Source organism: Pelodiscus sinensis, chromosome 3, assembly GCF_049634645.1.
Source record: "Pelodiscus sinensis isolate JC-2024 chromosome 3, ASM4963464v1, whole genome shotgun sequence".
NCBI lineage: Eukaryota > Metazoa > Chordata > Testudines > Trionychidae > Pelodiscus > Pelodiscus sinensis.
The window spans coordinates 92683073-92703883 of NC_134713.1; the positions used below are offsets into that span (position 1 = coordinate 92683073).

The following is a 20811-nucleotide window of genomic DNA, read 5'->3' on the forward strand; positions in this document are numbered from 1 at the left end:
TTATGACAAGGGTGGGGAACCTTTTTTGCGTTGGGGGCCACTGACCCACAATAAAAAAAATCAGTCAGTGGCCACACACAAGTGAGAAACACACACAAAACCTCATGGCCCCCAACTGAGAAGGAGAAAGACACCCCCTACATTCCCCTGGCACACCAGAGCCTAGAGGAAGACAGGCTAGTAGAATTTGTTCTCCAGCCCATGGCGAGATGGGAGGGGGGGAGGAGGAAGCTGGTCCTTAGGTTCCCCACCCCTGTTTTATGCCATGGACTTAAGGAGCTGTTGTTTGTGTGTCGCTCTTACAATAAGCAGCAGCAGGGGTGCATTTGCATAATTATTTCAATGTAACTAAAAGTTACTGAATGATTTGCCAATTACTTAACATTGTCATATACTTTCTACCTAATTCAATGTAGATTTGCCATTGAATGCAGCTTTTTTGTACATAGTTCACACAGCTATCACATACTGAGTCAAGTCAACCTCAAATTTTTAGTTCAAGAACCATATGATCAATTCTGATGGCATAGGAAGTCAGCGGGATAAGACAGAAACTGCAATCAATTCATATGGTAAAACTTAAAACAGACCCTCCAGTGACCTTTGTCTACACAGTATGAGCAGCCATTTAACTAAATTAGTTTCCACTGGTGTGGGTTCCCTTATTCTGGATTTAAGCAAAATCAAAACAGGGTATTTTTAATCCAAAAGTAGTGTTCCCACCATGAAGTTCAACTGATTTAACTAATTGAGATTGTTCAGTTCAATTGGTACTTAAACTGATTGTGTACATCAGCCCTGAGTCACAGCAACAGCTTCTGAGGGAAGGTGAATACTATACTGGAGAGAGAAGTGACTGGGAAAATAGTGCCTTTTGTCCATTAAAATCCTTTGTTAAAATCATTTGTTTTGCTAAAGCCAGTGCTACAAACCAGACAATGTACTTCCAAGAAAAGACATCTATGTATTATGTACACTGTCTTTGACTGTTGGCCAAATGAGTTAATGCTGCCAGCTTACAGGTCAAAATAAATATACAGGCAAATTTGGTAAAATATAGTGGCTTTTTCTCCAAGGTATTATCCTGTGGGAATTAAATTAATGCTATGATTTAAAAACAAAAACAAAAAACAAGGTTCCACTTTATGATGAACCATGAAGAGGTGAAGAAAACAAATAAAGGAATACAAGTCTTTTCTGAAACATGTAGAAATGTAAAATTCACCCACCCTTAATGTTAATGTGCCAATATACCAGTTAAAGTACCGATACTTTGGACTCTGTTTTAAAGAAAATAAATTATACTTTGCTATTTGAAAAATACATGAATAATTAAATATAAAATTACTGGTATGCAGTAGTTGTGTTGCTGTATTGGTCCCAAGACATTAGAGAGACAAGGTGAGTGAAGTAATATTGTGATGGGTAAAGATGCTCTGGGGACTGTTGCCTGATGTGCTGAGACCCCATTAAGCCTGTTTTCCCGACCATCTCTTAGGCCCCCAATACTCTGTCTTGTTGAGCCAGGCACGCTAGCCTGCTGCAACACAGAGACAGGGCCTGGGCCATGTCCCCAAAGCTGCAAACTTTAACTGAAAATACCACAGTGAGATACCTGTCTCCAGCACTCATTTACGCAGCCCCTCGGGGAGCTGAGCCCTAGATAAATCTGTCTTATGCTGTATACAGATTTGTACAGCATAAACTTATGAAATTCACTCTCTCTCAATGTACGGAGTGATCACCAGACTCCTTGCCCCACCAGGTAGCTATTTTTACACTGGATTTATTAATAAACAAAAGTGATTTTATTCAGTGTAAAAGGTAGGATTTAAGTGGTCATAAGAGATAGCACACAGAAAAATGTAGATTACTAAACAAAATAAAACATGCAGCCCAGCCTAATACACTAAGAAACTAAGTTACATGTAATGTGTCATGGTCAAAGTCACTCTAATAAGCTCCTTTCACAAGACTGGAAAGCCTTCCATCATGGGCCCAGTTCTTCCCAGTTCCATTTTAGATGTTTCTAGAAGTCATCTTGGGGGGGAGTAGCCAGGGAGAATTGACAACCTAGATTTCCTCATTCCCTACCCTTACATAGGTTTTGCATAAAGCAGGAATCTTTTGTGTAGTCTTCACTTTCCCTCTTAATTGGTGGAAAAATACACAAGATTGATCCCAGCATCAGGTGGCATAACCCCATGTCTTGGTAAGAGACACAGGTGATCCTGGGCTCTGCGTTGTGCTGCCCCTTTGAAGTGCCGCTGCAGGGATTCCAGCTGATCCTGGATTCTGTGCAGCGCTGCCCCTTTGAAATGTCACCACTGTTTTTCAAAGGGGCATCACTAGCAGAGCCTGGAATCAGCTGGGGACTCCAGCTGATCCCGGGCTTCTGCAGTGCTGCCCCTTTGAAATACTGCAGCAACGTTTCAAAGGAGCAGCATTTGCAATTACCAGTAATTGCGTGATTAATTGCAATTAAATTTTTTAATCGCACAATTAATCACAATTACTTTGTAAATTGCTTGACAGCCCTAGTTATTTCAAAATAATTTTCAAAATAAGGGGCTTCTTACTCCGACTTCTGTAACCCTCATTTCATGAGGAATAAGGGAAGTTGAAGGAAGAGTGTTATTCCTTCTACTTCCTGCAGTGTGGACAGTGCCAAAAGTCAAGTTAAGGTACTTTGACTTCAACTATTTAGTTAACATAGCTGAAGTTGCGTAGCTTAACTCGACTTTAGCCTGCAGTACAAACGTACCCTTGGTTAATGCTGTTGCTATTAACCTTTAGCCTATGCATGCTATCGCCTATGAATATCCACATTTATTTCAAGTGATCAGTAATGTTTCAGCTTGCTTGCCTGGAATTTTCTTGCATGGTTTAATCAAAACCAGTCACTATAATGATACTGGAAAATTAGGTGCATGAACAGATTGTTATTTTTCTCATGTTTGCAGAATACTGCACCTTACATTTGATCACCACACTTAGCCAGCTGTGAAAGAGACTTTAAAAGCAGCACTTGGTATATTATCACCACTTTCTCCTTCTTTGTATCATACCAGGTTTTGCTGGTTCCACTATTTGAGATGCTGTAATTTAAGGTAGTTTATTCAAACTCTTAAGAACACATTCTATTTTTTTAAAATGTAGGTACCTTAAAATCTGGCACTAAAGATTCTAAATATAGGTTTAAGTAAGTGGCTTGATTTTCTGAAGAACTGAACACCCATAAACAGAAGAAAATGATTGGACATTGATTTACATTTAACCAAACTTCCAAAGCTATGAAAGTTCCTGTTCCTCAATGAAGTCCATAAGCCAGGTTTCATAATACCCCTTTTCTTCCAAGCCTGTCCTTGACAGAAAATAGAGTACTAAAGGTTTACTTTTGGTCAGACTTAGAGGACTCTTTTGTCTTTTCATCCCATGATGGTCCTGTAATCCAAAACAGATGCTCACAGTGACTTGATACAATCCATTAACCTAATAACTACAGGTGGGAAGGATTTAGAGGGGTAGCCGTTAGCCTGCGCTGGAAAAACTTAAACGGATAGTCCAGTTAATAGTACCTTAGGATGCTACTGTACTAGACTATTCATTGTTTTTTATTTTTTTCCAGCTACAGACTAACTTGGCTACCCCTCTGAAGCTTTTGAACATGCAAGGCACTGCATTCAGCTGTATGGAGTGGAAATCCATCAACTACACAAAGAAACTCACATATCCAAACAAACATCATCTTCCTATCCAGTGCAAACAGATGAACATCATATTTAATGGACTGAGGGTGAAAAACCCACTACAATATACATACCCCACAGACTACAGCCAGAGTTATGCCACACTCTCTCAAAGAAACTCAGGAACCACCTAATCAACTCTACGTTTTGCTTCTAGACTATTTGTTGTTTTTTAAGTTTTTAAAAGTGTGAAGTAAGAGATCCATGTCTAGATATAGAATTAAGTCTGTGGAGAAATTACATGGATAATTTTAGAATTGAAATTAATTTTTCAGCAGACATTTATGCTGTTTGTCACTGGATATGACAATGTGAAACAGATGTCTTGCTCTAAAGTAACATCTTTTTTTATCATTTCAGAATTAGACTCTTGTGAGGATCAGTTTCTGACCTTGTATAATAATCAAAAAAAGCTCTACCACTAAAACTATTATAAAATATTAACCATTGGAAGCTCTCACTACTTACTCAGCTTGAAAAATAGTTTCCACTCTTACACAGAGCTACCACATTCTCAAGTGTTGCCAATGACCTCCCTTTTCAGCATGATAGCTGAGAAAAGCCCATTAAAATTAAAGTTGTTTTTTTATTCATACACTTCCACAGTTCATTCATGGTGAGAAGTGCTCCTTAATCTCTGAATTTCTATTCTCCTGGGCTGAGCATACAAAGTGGTGTTTCCATTTAATCAGACTGACTATTCAGCACAATCACTTTTGCAACTGGAAATGATAGAAGCAGCAGTGAAAGTTTATGGAGGGAAGATCATTTCAGTAAAGAAAACTCCTGCTTTTTAGCACTAAAAAGTTGTCAGTGGTTTATTTTCTCTTTGACATTTTCAATATTGTGCTTTTCTAGCAGCAGTTAAGATTAATGTGACATTTTAAAATTACCCTTTATCTTTTACTTCTTGAGTAGCTCGTATAAAATAAAGGAAATGAAAATATTCCTAAATGCAATCTGCCCTCATTAGGTCAGAGCCTACAATCAATCTGTGGGAAATGAACCTCTACAAAATAATATACCCTGAAGGGGAAAAAGCCTCTTAACTTTCTTACTCAAATTCAAATATTTAAAAGGACCCCACAATTCTCTAAGGTTTATTTGATAAGATCCTTCCTTCAACTCAGCCGACTCCCACAAGACATCTGTCATGGCATTTGGGGACGTCCCATCGGTTGAAGTATTTGATTCATGAATAAATATCTTTCTAAAAGATCAACCACAAGTTATTGGGCAGTTAGTAGGTGGGATTCTATGGCCTATGTTAGGCAGGAAGTCAGACCAAATTATCATAATGGTCTCTTCTGATCTTAATCCATGAAAATGTAATTATTTCTTTTATGCCTCAATTTCAACCTCAGTTGCTGCCTCCAGTGTGGTAAGTGGGTCTGCAAGCCAGTTTTCTATCCAGCCTTAGAAAACGGAGTGGAGCCACACACGTATAGATTAGTGCTGGGCAACCTATGGCCTGAGCACCACATACGGCCCAGTAGGGTTCCACGAGTGGCCCATCCTACATTTTTTTTACCCTTGTTCATGAACTGGGTTGCCAGATACCATTTGTTTTTGTCTGTGTAGTTTTTTTCCCACTGGTATGACTAAAGCTACATACATGTAAAGCAAGGGCACATGAAGTGAGGTGTGTGCTGATTGCACACAACAGTGCCTGTAAGAGCCATGTGCTCCCTCCGCATCCAGTCAAAGTGCTGCTATGATTCGGTTGACTCACCCTACAAATTTTAGGTACGCAAGCACAGTTAGCAAAACTCCCTTGCTCCAAGAGACTGTCTTGGTTACAACGGTTTTGCAGCCCACTGAGATGGAGAGCAAGTCATGTGTCAAACTCACTAGAATCATAGAATAGAATCATAGAGCTGGAAAAGACCTCAGGAGGTCATCAAGTCCAGCCCCCTGCCCAAGGCAGGACCAACCCCAACTAAATCAACCCAGCCAGGGATTTGTCAAGCCGAGACTTAAAAACATCTAGGGATGGAGATACCACCACCTCCCTAGATAACCCATTCCGGTGCTTCACCACCTTCTTAGTGAAATAGTTTTTCCTAATATCCAACCTAGACCTCCCGCACTGTAACTTGAGACCACTGCTCCTTCTACTGAGAACAGCATCTCTCCATCCTCTTTTGAACCTCCCTTCAGGAAGTTGAAGGCTGCTATCAAATCCCTGCTCACTCTTCTCTTCTAGAGGCTAAACAAAACCAAATACCTCAGTCTCTCCTCATAGGTCATGCGCTCCAGCCCCCTAATCATTTTGGTGGCCCTCCGCTGGACCCTCTCCAGTGGGGGACCCAGAACTGGACACAGTCACCCAGATGTGGCCTCACCGGAGCCGAATAAAGGGGAATAATCACTTCTCTAGATCTGTTGGAAATGCTAATGCAACCTAATATGCCATTTGCCTTCTTGGCTACAAGGGCACACTGTTGGCTCATATCCAGCTTCTCATTCACTGTAATCCCCAGGTCCTTTTCTGCAGAACTACTCCTTAGCCAGTCGGTCTCAAGCCTGTAACAGTGCTTGGGATTCTTCCGACCCAAGTGCAGGACTCTACACTTGTCCTTGTTGAACCTCATCCAATTTCTTGTGGCCCAATCCTCTAATCTGTTTAGGTCATTCTGGATCCTATCCCTGCCCTCCAGCATATCTACCTCTCCTCCTTGCTTAGTGTCATCTGCAAACTTGCTGATGGTGCAATCCATCCCCTCATCCAGGTCATTAATAAAGATATTGAACAAAACCAGTCCTAGAACTGATCCTTAGGGTACTCTGCTAGAAACCGACCGCCAATCTGACATCAAGCCGTTGATCATTACCCATTGGGCCCGACAGTCTAGCCTAGCTTTCTATCCATCTTACAGTCCATTTATCCAATCCATGCTCCCTTAACTTGCTGGCAAGAATATTGTGGGAGACCGTATCAAAAGCTTTGCTAAAGTCATGCTATAGCACATCCACTGACTTTCCCATATCCACAGAGCCAGTTACCTCATCATAGAAGCTAATCAGATTGGTCAGGCACGACTCGCCCTTCGTGAATCCATGTTAACTATTCCTGATCACTTTCCCCTCTTCCAAGTACTTCAAAATGGATTCCTTGAGGATCCCGTCCATGATTTTTCCAGGGACTGAGGTAATGCTGACTGGTCTGTAGTTCCCTGGATTGTCCTTCTTCCCTTTTTTAAACATGGGAACTACATTTGCCTTTTTCCAATCATCCGGGACCTCTTCCAATCTCCACGAGTTTTCAAAGATAATGGCCAAAGACTCTGCAATAACATTTGCCAACTCCCTCAGTACCCTTGGATGCATTAAATCCGGACATATAGATTTGTGAACATTTAGCTCTTCTAAATAGTTCCTAACTTGTTCTTTCACCACCAAGGGCTGTCCACCTTCTTCCCATACTGCGTTGCCTAGTGCATTCGTCAGGGATCTGACCTTGTCTGTGAAGACAGAAGCAAAGAAAGCATTGAGTACTTCAGCTTTTCCCACATCATCTGTCACTAGGTTACTTTCCTCATCCAGTAAGGGCCCCACAACCTCTCTGATCACCTTCTTATTGCTAACATGCCTGTAGAAACCTTTCTTGTTATCCTTCACATCCCTTGCTAGCTGAAATTCCAATTGCGCTTTGGCATTCCTGATAACTCCCCTGCATTCTCGAGCAATATATTTATACTCCTCCCTAGTCATCTTTCCAAGTTTCTGCTTCTTCTACGCTTCCTTTTTGTGTTTAAGCTCACCATGGATGTCCCCAGTAAGCCAATCTGGTCACCTACCATATTTGCTTTTCTTGCTGCGCATCGGGATGGTTTCTTCCTATGCCTTTAATAAAGCTTCTTTAAAATAATGCCAGCTCTCCTGGACTCCTTTCCCCTTCATGTAAGCATCCCAGGGAATGTAGATAAATCTATGTATTATATATTGCTTCATATGACTTGACATTGTGTCTCTCCATATAACCTTGTAACACCTAAATCCATATAACCTTGTAACTTTGTATTAGAACCCTATATAGAAAACTTGTAGAAGAATAAGATTTTCCCCCCACTCTGTAATCAATTGCCCTGTTGAATGAATGAGGTGTGAATGAGTAAGACTTGGGAGCCAAGCACCTCCAGACAGCTACACCAGTTGAAGAGGGGGTGGAAGCCAGACCCAAGGTGTCAAGTGGGCTGAAGAAAGAAGAGCAGACATATTGATGGCCTTGGGGATTAGAAGCAGGCACCTTCTCTGGAAAACACCCTCTCTGCAGCACAAAGGGACCAACGGACACAGACCCAGAGTTTGAATCTGGGATATATATTTGCATATGAGAGGGATGCTATAAAAGTGAGGTGTCTTGCAGAGGACCCCGGGTTTTCGTCTTGTCACCATCAGAGCATCGATCCGGATCGGCAGAAGCCCGGCTCCACCCCTCCCCCATCTAACTCACCTGGCCAGTGAAGTTAACGGGAGCAACTTGTTGGTAACAACAGCAAGACGGAGTGTGCTTGTGTGTGTGTGTGTGTGTGTGTGAGTGCATGAGTGACTTATATATATATATAGATATCATATGCATATGATAAGTGTTAATTATTCTATGTGTGATCAATAAATGTGGCATGTTGCCTTATCCCCCTGAAAAAGATCCCGAGTATTTCTTTTAAGTACAACAGGAATCCTGCCCATCAGTTCTCTGAGGGAGTCAAAGTCTACTCTTCTGAAGTTCACGTTGTGTATTTTGCTACTCTTTCTTCCTTTGGTCTGGATCCTGAAATCTACCACCTCATGATCACTGCTTCCCAGGTTGTCACCCACCTCTACTTCCCCTACTAGTTCCTCCCGGTTTGTGAGTAGCAGGTCAAGCTGCGCACAGCCCCTGGTCGGTTCCTTCAGCACTTGCACCAAGAAGTTATCCCCAACATTCTCCAAAAACTTCCTGGATTGTCTGTGTACTGCTGGACATCAGGGTGATTAAAGTCTCCGATGAAAATCAGGGCTTGTGATCTGGAAGCTTCTCTCAGTTGTCTGAAGAAAGCCTCATCTACCTCATCCACCTGATCCGGTGGTCTATAGCAGACACCAACCACATCATCACCCCTGTTACTTCCACCTCTAAACTTAACCCACTGATTCTCAACAGGCTTTCCTTCCTCTATATACTGGAGCTCTGAGCAATCATACTGCTCTCTTACATATAATGCAACTCCTCCTCCTTTTCTCCCCTGCCTGTTCTTCCTGAACAGTTTATACCTTTCCATGACAGTGCACCAGTCATGCGAGTCATCCCACCAAGTCTCCGTTATGCCAGTCAAATCATAGTTTTTTGACTGGACCAGGGCTTCTAATTCTTCCTGTTTTTTCCCAGGCTTCTTGCATTTGTATACAAACACCTTAGATAACCAGATGATTGCCCTACCTTCTCCATTCGAATCAGGGGTCCTCCTTTGTCACTTGTTCCTCCTTGTGTTTCTTCCCAGTATCCGACTTCCCCACTTACCTCAGGGCTTAGGTCACCATCCCTCAATGAACCTAGTTTAAAGCCCTCCTTGCTAGGTTTGCAAGCCTGCTCACGAAGATGCTCTTTCCTCTCTTGGTTAGGTGGGTCCCATCTCTTCCTAACAATCCTTGTGCCCGGAATAGAGTCCCATGGTCGAAGAAACCAAAGCCCTTTCTCTGACACCACCTGCGCAACTACGGGGTCAGAGGCAAAACCTTATGGATCTGCAAAAAACTATGGTTGTCTGCCCCAGCATGGAGTTTGGCTCCCAGAATCCTTCCCACTTTTCCTCTCTGCTAGAATGGCTTCTTTGGACCCTCCCCGCTAGGTACTACTTCTGACTATAGCTGCTTCTGGTAACCCAGGCAGGACTATGTGAAAAAGGTGTTACCACCTACGTCTAGATTACTTTTTCTAAGTAGAGAGGATAATTTGCCCTGCCCTGTCCTCAGCACATCTGCCCATCCTATTTAGAGACTGTCCCTCTACAATACAGTATCAAAGAGGTGACAGTAACCTCTGTCTTCATGGACATATTTCCAGAGAGTCAGTAATGAGGTGATACCAGCTTTATTCCAATGTGGCTCCGTTTATACCACTATAAGAGAAGAATCATGGACAGTATTTCTTTTTGAATCAAGACAGAGTGAGAGAGTGTTCACATCTTAGCATTGTTGGGGGTTTACAACATTCAACACCTTGCAGAATTGAATCCCAAGTAAAATATCAGTTGACAACAGTAACATTCATAAAAATATCATTTTATTCTACAGGCATTCTGAAGTAACCCAAAGCCAATTGAGATAGAAGTGAATGTAGAATTGCATAGGCACTGTGCTTTGTTATCTCTGGTAATTAATACCTTTTTGAAAGACAAAAGTATTTTTGAAGTCTCCGTGTCTTGATAGCAAATGAAAGTCATGCTGTATGGGATTATTATAAAAAATGTCTTTGTTTCACACGGTGGCATATAATCCAGCACAAAGAATTGCACACCTCACGTGGTGTTCCCAGCTTACCAGAAATAAATGCAGATAATTATCTACTGAAAGTAGGTATATCTTCAGCAACCTACATTTATATGGTTCCTTTTATCCTGAAGGTTCCCAACAATTTTTTTTGCAGACTGTAGGAATTGCTCATTCAGCTAACTTGCTTGGAACACAGCATACTTTTCTCAAAAGAAATGCTACAAACGTTTTAATAGACAGACAGTGAAAAATAACTTTCAATTGAAACTCCAGGGGGAAATGTTAGGTAGGCTGAATGTCAGGACAGCAGGATTAACAATTCTACTGGTGCAAAAATATGCTATGCTTATGAGGTATTTTAAAGACTACAGTTGGTCAAGACCTTCATTTTACAGCTGATCCAGAGATGACTCTTTCTAACTATACTGAGGATTTGATTCAATACTGACTTTAGAGAAAAGAGCAAATCACTAGCTTAACCAGTAGCACCAGTTTCTAACAGTTCTCTGAATCAACTGCTCAGGCCTAAAGCAGCTTAGTTTATGAGAGTTAATGACAACTTTAACAGGAATTGAAGGTACTGTTTTTCAAAGAATTCAGGGAGAGATGTTTCAAGTGTTCAGCACCAAAAATTGTAGCTAGATTAACTCCCATGATGAGAGGGGTTCTCCCATCATGGTAAGTAATTCACCCCCATACAGATAGTATCTAGGTTCACAGAAGAATTCTTCCTTCCACCTAGCACTGTCTACATTAGGGAAAAGAGGGTAGGTCATTTTAATCAAGTTGCTCAGGGGTGTTGGATTTTTCACATCTCTGAATGATGTGGGTTGACCTAACATTTTAGCAAAGACCTGCCCTAAATAACCTAGCCATAAGGTTTCATAGTTAGAAAGAATGAAATCAATGGAAGTGAGCCACTTACACATGAAGTGATCTTAAGATTTTCAGTAGGGTCATCCTGAAAGAACAGTTTATATCAGTGCTTGAGGTCAAAACAGTAGTATTCTAGAATATTTTATACAATTACTTCAAATCAAATTCTTATATTTCAATATCTATCTTAATGGCTCTGTTATTTGACTCAAGTCAAAAGTTAAATAGTTCTTATAATGATCTCTGTCCTCACAAAGGGAAAAGGATGTTAAAACTTTGTTCAGACAAGTCCTATAATGCATTGAGTTTCACTAGGTGGCAGCATAGTTAGTGACTTTCTTCTAAGCACAACTGAAAAATACATCTAGCATCCCATGTATGTTTTATATGTACTTTAAAGAAACTAGATAAGAAATGTGCATGAGGGTCAGAAAAGCCAACAGACAAGTAGATCACCTGGGAAATTAATATTAAACATACAAAATTACTTCAGGAGCTTCAGATCAACCATGATATTTTAACCAAAGGCCAGACTACAGTATCACCTTCAGGAAGTTCTCTGTGCTAGTTTTCAGCTACATTCTGAATATTGACATACTGTGTGGTAAAGATCAAAGAAAGAGGTGAAGGTGATATTCCTAAAATGATGTGCCAGGTAGACATACTGTAAATCAAAATATCTGTCTCAAAGAATTGCTAGATCAGGTAGGCTGGGCCTCATGAACCTAATAAGGTGGTGATAACAAGGTAGCAGGTTCTAAGACACCCCGTTGGCATTTCATAGTTGCATTGAAATATGCCTACCTGATACTAAATTTGATACTAAAACAACATAAATGGACTAAAATAATACAGTCTGCTTAAACTCCTGGCCTCCACTCCATACACACCCTGGCTACGTCTACATTGGAACCCCTTTCGGAAAAGGGATGCTAATGTAGCACGTTGGAATAGGCAAATCCGCGGGGGATTTAAATATCCCCCGCGGCATTTGCATTAACATGGCTGCCGCTTTTTTCCGGCTTGGGGAAAAGCCGGAGAAAAGCGCCAGTCTAGACGTTATTCTCCGGAAAATAAAGCCTTTTCCGGAGGATTTCTTATTCCTACTAATATCCCCCACGGCATTTGCATTAACATGGCTGCCGCTTTTTTCCGGCTTGGGGAAAAGCCGGAGAAAAGCGCAAGTCTAGACGTTATTCTCCGGAAAATAAAGCCTTTTCCGGAGGATTTCTTATTCCTACTAATATCCCCCACGGCATTTGCATTAACATGGCTGCCGCTTTTTTCCGGCTTGGGGAAAAGCCAGAGAAAAGCGCCAGTCTAGACGTTATTCTCCGGAAAATAAAGCCTTTTCCGGAGGACTTCTTATTCCTACTAATATCCCCCACGGCATTTGCATTAACATGGCTGCCGCTTTTTTCCGGCTTGGGGAAAAGCCGGAGAAAAGCGCCAGTCTAGACGTTATTCTCCGGAAAATAAAGCCTTTTCCGGAGGATTTCTTATTCCTACTAATATCCCCCACGGCATTTGCATTAACATGGCTGCCGCTTTTTTCCGGCTTGGGGAAAAGCCGGAGAAAAGCGCAAGTCTAGACGTTATTCTCCGGAAAATAAAGCCTTTTCCGGAGGATTTCTTATTCCTACTAATATCCCCCACGGCATTTGCATTAACATGGCTGCCGCTTTTTTCCGGCTTGGGGAAAAGCCAGAGAAAAGCGCCAGTCTAGACGTTATTCTCCGGAAAATAAAGCCTTTTCCGGAGGACTTCTTATTCCTACTAATATCCCCCACGGCATTTGCATTAACATGGCTGCCGCTTTTTTCCGGCTTGGGAAAAAGCCGGAGAAAAGCGCCAGTCTAGACGTTATTCTCCGGAAAATAAAGCCTTTTCCGGAGGATTTCTTATTCCTACTAATATCCCCCACGACATTTGCATTAACATGGCTGCCGCTTTTTTCCGGCTTGGGGAAAAGCCGGAGAAAAGCGCCAGTCTAGACGTTATTCTCCGGAAAATAAAGCCTTTTCCGGAGGATTTCTTATTCCTACTAATATCCCCCACGGCATTTGCATTAACATGGCTGCCGCTTTTTTCCGGCTTGGGGAAAAGCCGGAGAAAAGCGCCAGTCTAGACGTTATTCTCCGGAAAATAAAGCCTTTTCCGGAGGATTTCTTATTCCTACTTTCAAGTAGGAATAAGAAATCCTCCGGAAAAGGCTTTATTTTCCGGAGAATAACGTCTAGACTGGCGCTTTTCTCCGGCTTTTCCCCAAGCCGGAAAAAAGCGGCAGCCATGTTAATGCAAATGCCGTGGGGGATATTAGTAGGAATAAGAAATCCTCCGGAAAAGGCTTTATTTTCCGGAGAATAACGTCTAGACTGGCGCTTTTCTCCGGCTTTTCCCCAAGCCGGAAAAAAGCGGCAGCCATGTTAATGCAAATGCCGCGGGGGATATTTAAATCCCCCGCGGATTTGCCTATTCCAAAGTCTACATTGGCATCCCTTTTCCGGAAAGGGGTGCCAATGTAGACAGCCCCTGTGATCAATGGTTGTGAATTCTGAAGGGATAATGATGGTTTATTAAAATGTTCTGTGAACATGCTATTTCTTGGTACACTCAGACACAATTATCCAGTGTTCTCTGATCTCCAACATCATGCTTAGCCAGTAATTCTTAACTCTTCTTCACTGCTGCTAAATGATTTAAGGACCCAATCCTGCTGTATTTACTCAGGCAAAGTTTTCATCATCTGTAGATTTTTGCCTCGGTAAAAACTCCAGGATCTGTTCCTTTAAATTGCAAACCTTGGACCTAATCCTCTCATTGTAGTCAATGGAAGTTTTGCCATTAACTTTACTGAGACACATTTGAGTGCTTTTCCAGTGACATTATCTTGCTTCTCTGACTTTCCTTTCATTATAAAAGAGACATATTTTTATAGGTCAGAAATATCTATGCAGTCCCAAATTGAATACTAGCCTTGGTATTTAATCAGGGAAAATATCTGCCATTCACAAATTGCTTGAGCTGTGCTCTTGCTGTTTATGATTTCAGTAGTGCCCCTTGATTAAATTACAACCGTGTTCAATCAGGGATGATGTATGCATTCTTTTACATTTTTGGCAGTAGACTTAGGGCACAGAAGAATGTATAATGTATTGTACATTCTATTATTTATAATATAGGATATATTTTGTATATTGATCCATCTATTTTTTTTCCACAGGGAAAAGGAAAATAGGAAACTTTACATTCAGGGGAACTCTAGGAAGCTGGTAACTCAAATCCTGATTATGTAAATTTGAATGTACTCATCCGTACTCTAAATCTTGAGAGAAGCTGATTGTGGATTCGGGGTAGAGAGGAGGATGTGTATATTAGGAATATAGCTACTCAGTAACGTGTAGGGCCCAATCCTGCCATATTTACTCTGGAAAAAAATTGTCTACAAGGACAGCAGGATCACTTCCTTACATAACACCCTTTGATCCTGTTCCCACAGAAGTCAAAGGGCCATTAACTTGATTGAGATGAATCATGTCTTACTTCTCTAACTCTCATTACTCAGGACCATTCACTACTAAACTCCTTGCCCTCACCAGTAGTACTCCTGATCACCTCCCCAACAAGTGCGATAGGGAGAGCATACTGCATGGCACGGCTCTATCCCTGCATGCAAGTGGGTAGGAAGGGGCTTGGCACAGCTTTGATGCTATCTCCCCACATGATGGCCAGCACAATTCAGCTGGACTTGGCATGGGCTTGGGAGAGTGGAAGCAAGGAAGCAAGGAGCAAAGAAAGTCACAATTCCTTCCTGGGCTTCTCTTAGGACAGCCCAGGTGCATGCCCCTTATCCTATGTCTACACTGCAGCACTATTTTGGGATACCAGAGGTATCCCGAAATAGCTATTCTGCATCTTTTGAATGCACCCATTATTTCAAAATATAACGAGTTCGCTATTCCAACATCCCTGTAAACTGCATTCCACAAGGAGTAAGGGATGTTTTGGAATAGTGATTTATTTTGAAATAAGTGCTGTGTAGAGAGCACCAAATTTTGAAATAAGCTATTTTGAAATTAACTCAAAATAAGCTACGCAATTTGCGTAGCTCAAATTGTGTAGCGTAGCCTATTTCAAGCTCTGGGTACAGTGTAGATGCACCCTTACAGCAGTCTTTGCCAAAAGTACTGTAAATAATTTTGATTAAAAATTAACACCTTTAAACCTGCTTTCAATCTATGAATCTGTAGCACTGGAAAATGTCAACTTTTTAAAAAAATAAGTGCAGTGTTTCCTTATTTCAATAAATACCTATTTGGAAATGATATATTGTTTCTTCTACTACATACTCTCCTTGTTCCTTAACCATTTTATCTTCTAATTAATTAAAACATACATTGATTTACCATCTCAGAATGTCCAGAAATTATAGCACGAACAGTTACATCAACCTCTGTTTTCTCCTACAGGTAGAAGATAAATCTTAATGTGTGCTTTTCTGAAGAACTCTTTAAGTGTAATCACTGTACTTAAAAACAAAAATCAACAACAACCCTAATAATAAGTGGCAAGGGCCTGGAAATAGATATTGCCATCCCGTACAAGCTATGTAAAATGTATTGAATCTAAACTGTGCAGCTCTAGAAACTAGCAGGCACTTCATGTTGGTTTTGAAAAGAGTGGGAGCAGTATGAAATCAATAATTTTATTGGTTTAATTAACTCAGTTTTAGGTTGATCTAATTAAATCAGTTCAAATCTTTATGGTGGACACAAAAATCATCTTAATGCTTATGTATTAGTAAAATCACCCAGGTACTCCTGTCATGCATCAGGACCTTATTGCGTTAGTTGCTGTACACACAACATTTAAAAAAAGACAATCTGTGCCCTAAAGAGGCAGCAATGTAAATATAAAACAAGAGACAACAGATGGAGACAGACAGGAGAATAAAAGTATTAGTATGATAGCTTGTGGCCTCAGTTCATCAGCCACCTAACCTTTGTCAAGTTTTTTGTAGGCATCATGCTCAAAGGAGAAGATAAATCAGTGCAGCGTATCGAGGTAAGTTCTATTTAGTAAAAGAGGAACTTTTTTTTTCTAGCACAGATAAAGCCTTAGGCGCCAATAATATACTGGGATCTGCTGATCTCCAGGTGGTAGGATCCATGCTAGCAGATCCCAAAGTAGTATCTGGGTCTTACCAAGCTAAATTATACAGATGGTTTACTTCCTCCACAACTAAAATACAGTCACCTAGCTACTCTATTTAGAAGCAAGAGGCCAGAATTGAAGAATACGGTAACAAATTGAAACTACAGGGGGAAATCTAGATAGTGAGAATGTAATTACCCACACTGGAATTTAGTCAGGAGACCAACATTAACATCATCAGTCTTATGAGTTAGAAAAAGTGTTAGGGACAGAATGTCAGCAATCCCTTCAATTTCCCTTCAGGAAAACTTTGCCACTGACAGCTTACTTCAGCCTCTGAAGCCCTGAGTGTCGGCCACCCCCTTTCTTCCCCTCCCCAGCAGGGCTGAAGCCCTGAGTGCCAGAAGCTCCCCCTTGGTGTCCTTTATTTTGCATAGGGAAATATAGTCACCCTAGCTGAAATGTAAATAAATACTATTCAGAGCCTAGTTTTTTCATCCTTTCACATTGTGAGGTAACAACGAAGCCAATGGGAATTTGGCTTGACAGATGGCATAAATGGCCGATGTGTGTATGTATGAAACGCCTGCAATGGAACAAGCCTGATTAGGTTTGGCAGAATTTGATTTTTTTTAATTCAGTGGAAAATCTCTTTATTTGTAACCACTTTTTATTTATGTAAATTTTCACAGTTGCAGGAAGTTGAGGGTTGGGGATAGACAACAATTATTTAATGACAGCAGACAGATTCAAAAAGTTAAAGCTTTATTATCATTAAAGCAGGCTGTATTTTGACATGTGATGTTGACAAAGTAAATATTCCTCAATCAAACTCTAAGACATTCTCAAGCAGCATTTTCCTTACTTTGTCTAGCTCTACATTTTTATTATTACCGAAGGAAATATTTTTCATTGGTCTGTGTGTACGTTGAAATTGACTTTACCTACATTTATTAATAAAAATCGAATTCTTCCAAACCTCCAGTTGATCTAGCTGAGTTTTGGCATCCCTACTAATAAGGAGGGCATTTTCCCAGGATGAAGAGAGATTTAAAATAAATAAATCACAACATTGCTTCTCAGTCTTTAGTTTTGGAAACAATTTGTGGAATGCCTTGGAATTTTGGCTAAATTCAACAGTTGAGCCTTCAGACTGTCCATTCTGTGCTCAGATGCAGTTAACAATATTCAATGCAGGAGGCCAAATGAATGACGTGGAGAAGGCCAAACTGTATTCCATACTCTAGCCTTTAATTTTTTCTAAAAAATATGTTTCTACTCCTTATGGTTGCTTAGAAAATCTTTAAAACATAAGTTTACTGTAAATAAATACAGTGTGTTCTTTCTGAAATTGCAGAAAACCTGAAACAATAGATCTGAGAACTGAGAGCTACCCCCTTTCATTTCATTGTGGTATTTAATGCTGACATCTAAACAAACAAACGTAGCAATTTAAAATGGCAACATTGTCAACTATTTCACTGCTGTTAATTTTAGCAGATAAACTCAACTATTGTGCATATCCCCCAATCATCTCCCACGCCTTTTTAGTACTAAAGCCTTCAATTTCCCTGAAATCTTTTATGATGTTTTTTCAATGTAAAATTTGCAGCATCTAGAAAACTGAGAATACGGGAAAGACATAAAATACACTAAATATCAGAATAAATATCAGAGGCATGTGTCATTGAATGTATTCATCAATTCATACTTAATTCAAATTTTTTTTTTAAATTAAATGGTGCTGCCATAGTACAGGCAGTCCCCGGGTTACGTACAAGATAGGGACTATAGGTTTGTTCTTAAGATGAATTTGTATGTAAGTCGGAACTGGCTCCAGATTCAGCTGCTGCCACTGAAACTGACCAGGGACTGACTACAGGAAGCCAGAGGCAGAGTTGCTCTGCCCCCAGCTTCCTGGAATCAGCCTGATCAGTTTCAACAGCTGCTGAATCTGGAGCCTGGGACAGAACAGCTGGGGCGCTGCCCAGTAGGTTCCCACAGGACCAACCCGGCAGCACCCCAGCTGCTCTACCCGAGGCGTCCCGCAACAAAAGCCTGGTCTGCTGGGGGGGGGGGGCGCACTAGCTGCGCCCCCTCCTCCCCAGCAGACCAGGGAGACCCAAGCAAAGCCGCACAGACAGAGGGACCCCGCCGCCCGCGTGGCTTTGCTCCTTTGCCCCCGAGCAAAGCCGCACAGGCGGCGGGATGCCACCTGTGCAGCTTTGCTCCTGTCTCCCTGGTCTGCTGGGGGGGTCCAGCAAATCCGCTGAACCCCCCCCAGCAGACCAGGGACACCCGAGCAAAGCCGCCGCTTTGCTGGACCCTCCCAGCAGACCAGGGGGACAGGAGCAAAGCCGCCCAGACGGGGGGAGTCCCGCCGCCTGGGCGGCTTTGCTCGGGTGTCCCTGGTCTGCTGGGGGGGTCCAGCGGCTTTGCTGGACCCCCCCAGCAGACCAGGGGGACCGGAAGAAGCTTTTCTCGCCCTGGAGGACACGGGTGGCGATCCGCCGCCCGTGAGCTCCGGGGCGAGAAAAGCCCCGTTCGTAAGTGTGGATCCGACATAAGTCGGATCCGCGTAAGTCGGGGACTGCCTGTATTTTCAGTCTGCTGCAGAAATTAGGTCTTGTCACAGAATTTAGGCCCAGCTTGCAGCAAGCCACATTGGTTCTTGATCATCAGTGCCACAGTATTTTCTGAACCTTTATCTCATAATAGCAGAGTAGTATGCATCTTTTTAATACCTTTCTATTTTTACAGTCCTTAGAATATGGCTGCATTGCCTCAGCACCCATGAGGGCAGAGCAAAATGTCTACAGGCTTTGCTGTTAAACTAGATACAAAAAATTCTGAACAATTAGTTTAAAAATTATTATATTTATTTAAAATTATTACTACTGGAGAGACTGAAGAGACCCTAAAAAAGGTCAAGATCCCCTACAGTGCTAGGCACTGCATATATACACAGGTAGAATTTGGCCCTTGCCTTGAAAGCTTAGGGTCTAAGAAGTATAACAAAATTGAACTGTGCAAAGAGGTGTAGAATTCAGGGGTTTTGTGGGTACATTTTAATCTTTCCTCTTTTGGGGGAAATGCCTCCCTTATTGGTAGAGAGGCTGTGGCTTGGCATGATCAACAGTTCTTAAAAGCCAAATCCTTTTATTGATAAAGCATCATCCATAGTATATTGGTTACTTAATGAAAATGGATGTACAGTAGTTAAGATTTCTGCTGCAAAGACCACACTCACGTGAACATTCTTGTTAAAGTTAATGAGGCTACTTGTAAGCTGACCAGAGTGTGAAGTCAATGAGGCTATTCATAAAACTACAGTAGGATCTCAGAGTTAAAAACACATGAATTACGAAGTGACGGGTCAACCACATGCCTCATTTGGAACTGGAAGTATGAAACTAGACAGCAGCAGAGACAAACAACAAAACAAAACAAAAAACAAAAACAACAGTACAGGCAATCCTTGCTATAAGTCCAAGATACGTCCCAAAAACTTGGACTTACAGCAAAACTACTTAAAGCAGGGAATTTTTTTTCCTATGCCTGATTTCCATTTGCACAAATTTTTTTTGTGCAACTTAAGAGCAGAGAATGAGAGGACTTAGAACACATCAGTTCCTACAAGCATCTGTGGAACGGATGTATACCAGGGCGACGTATAGCTGGGACACCCTGTATAATACTGTGTTAAAGGTAAACTTAAAAAAAAAAGGAAAGCAACATTTTTCTTCTCCACAGTAAAGTTTCAAAGCTGCATTTTGTCAATGGTCAATTGTAAACTTTTGAAAGAACAACCATAACATTTTGTTCAGAGTTACCAACATGACAGAGTTATGAAAAACCTCATTCCTAAGGCGTTTGTAAGGTTGGCTATATCTAGACTCCAGAGTTTTTCCAGGATACCAGAGATATCCCGGAAAAACGCCACCGTGTCCAGGGAACACGTCTGCTCTTCCGACATTTTTTGTGGAAGAGCAGATGCGCTCTTTTGGAAGCCCTCGAGTCCCGAGGAAGAAGGGCTCTTCTGAAAGAGGAAGTTTTTCCAAAATTTGGCCCAGTGTAGACAGGCCAAATTTCGGAAAAGCCTCTTCCTACAAAACTATCGGAAAAAGGTATGCAAATTGCAGAGTGCAATTTGCGTACCTTTTTCTGATAAAAAGCAGCAGTGTAGACATAGCCTTTGAGGTTCTATTTCATCAGCATTTGAAGCTAATGACCTTGATCCTAACTCCTATGAATTACTAAATAGTTGAAGGTGCTTAGCACATTGTTGGAGGTACTCAGCATCACATGGCTTTAGTATTCATAGGATCAGTCCAGCAAGGTACTGAGAATAGAAGCGCAATTCATCAAAGCAATTAAGTTTATGTAAAGTTGAGTACATCAGTTTTATTAATTTCAGTGGGACAATTCACATGCTTAAATTTAAGCATATGCTTATGTGCATAATTGGACTTGGACAGAAACTGTTCAGCACTTAGCAAAGACAAATTCTATGTGAATAAGGCAAGGAGAATTTGGGATCTTGAATGTAAAGGAATAT

The 20811-nt window shown here is 41.3% G+C and overlaps 1 protein-coding gene across 3 annotated transcripts in view; it reads right to left on the reverse strand.

Annotated features, from left to right (window-relative positions):
• SAMD3 (sterile alpha motif domain containing 3) overlaps nt 1-20811 on the reverse strand; it is a 117715-nt gene that overhangs the window by 82005 nt on the left and 14899 nt on the right. The window contains exon 2 of one of the 3 annotated variants that reach the window (XM_075924150.1): nt 6756-7213. The exons of 1 other annotated variant lie outside the window; for it this stretch is intronic. The gene's annotated coding sequence lies outside the window, so the exon portion shown is untranslated. Of the gene's footprint in view, nt 1-6755; nt 8242-20811 lie in introns of those variants that run through there. One more of the 3 variants, XM_075924148.1, reaches the window with a different exon arrangement.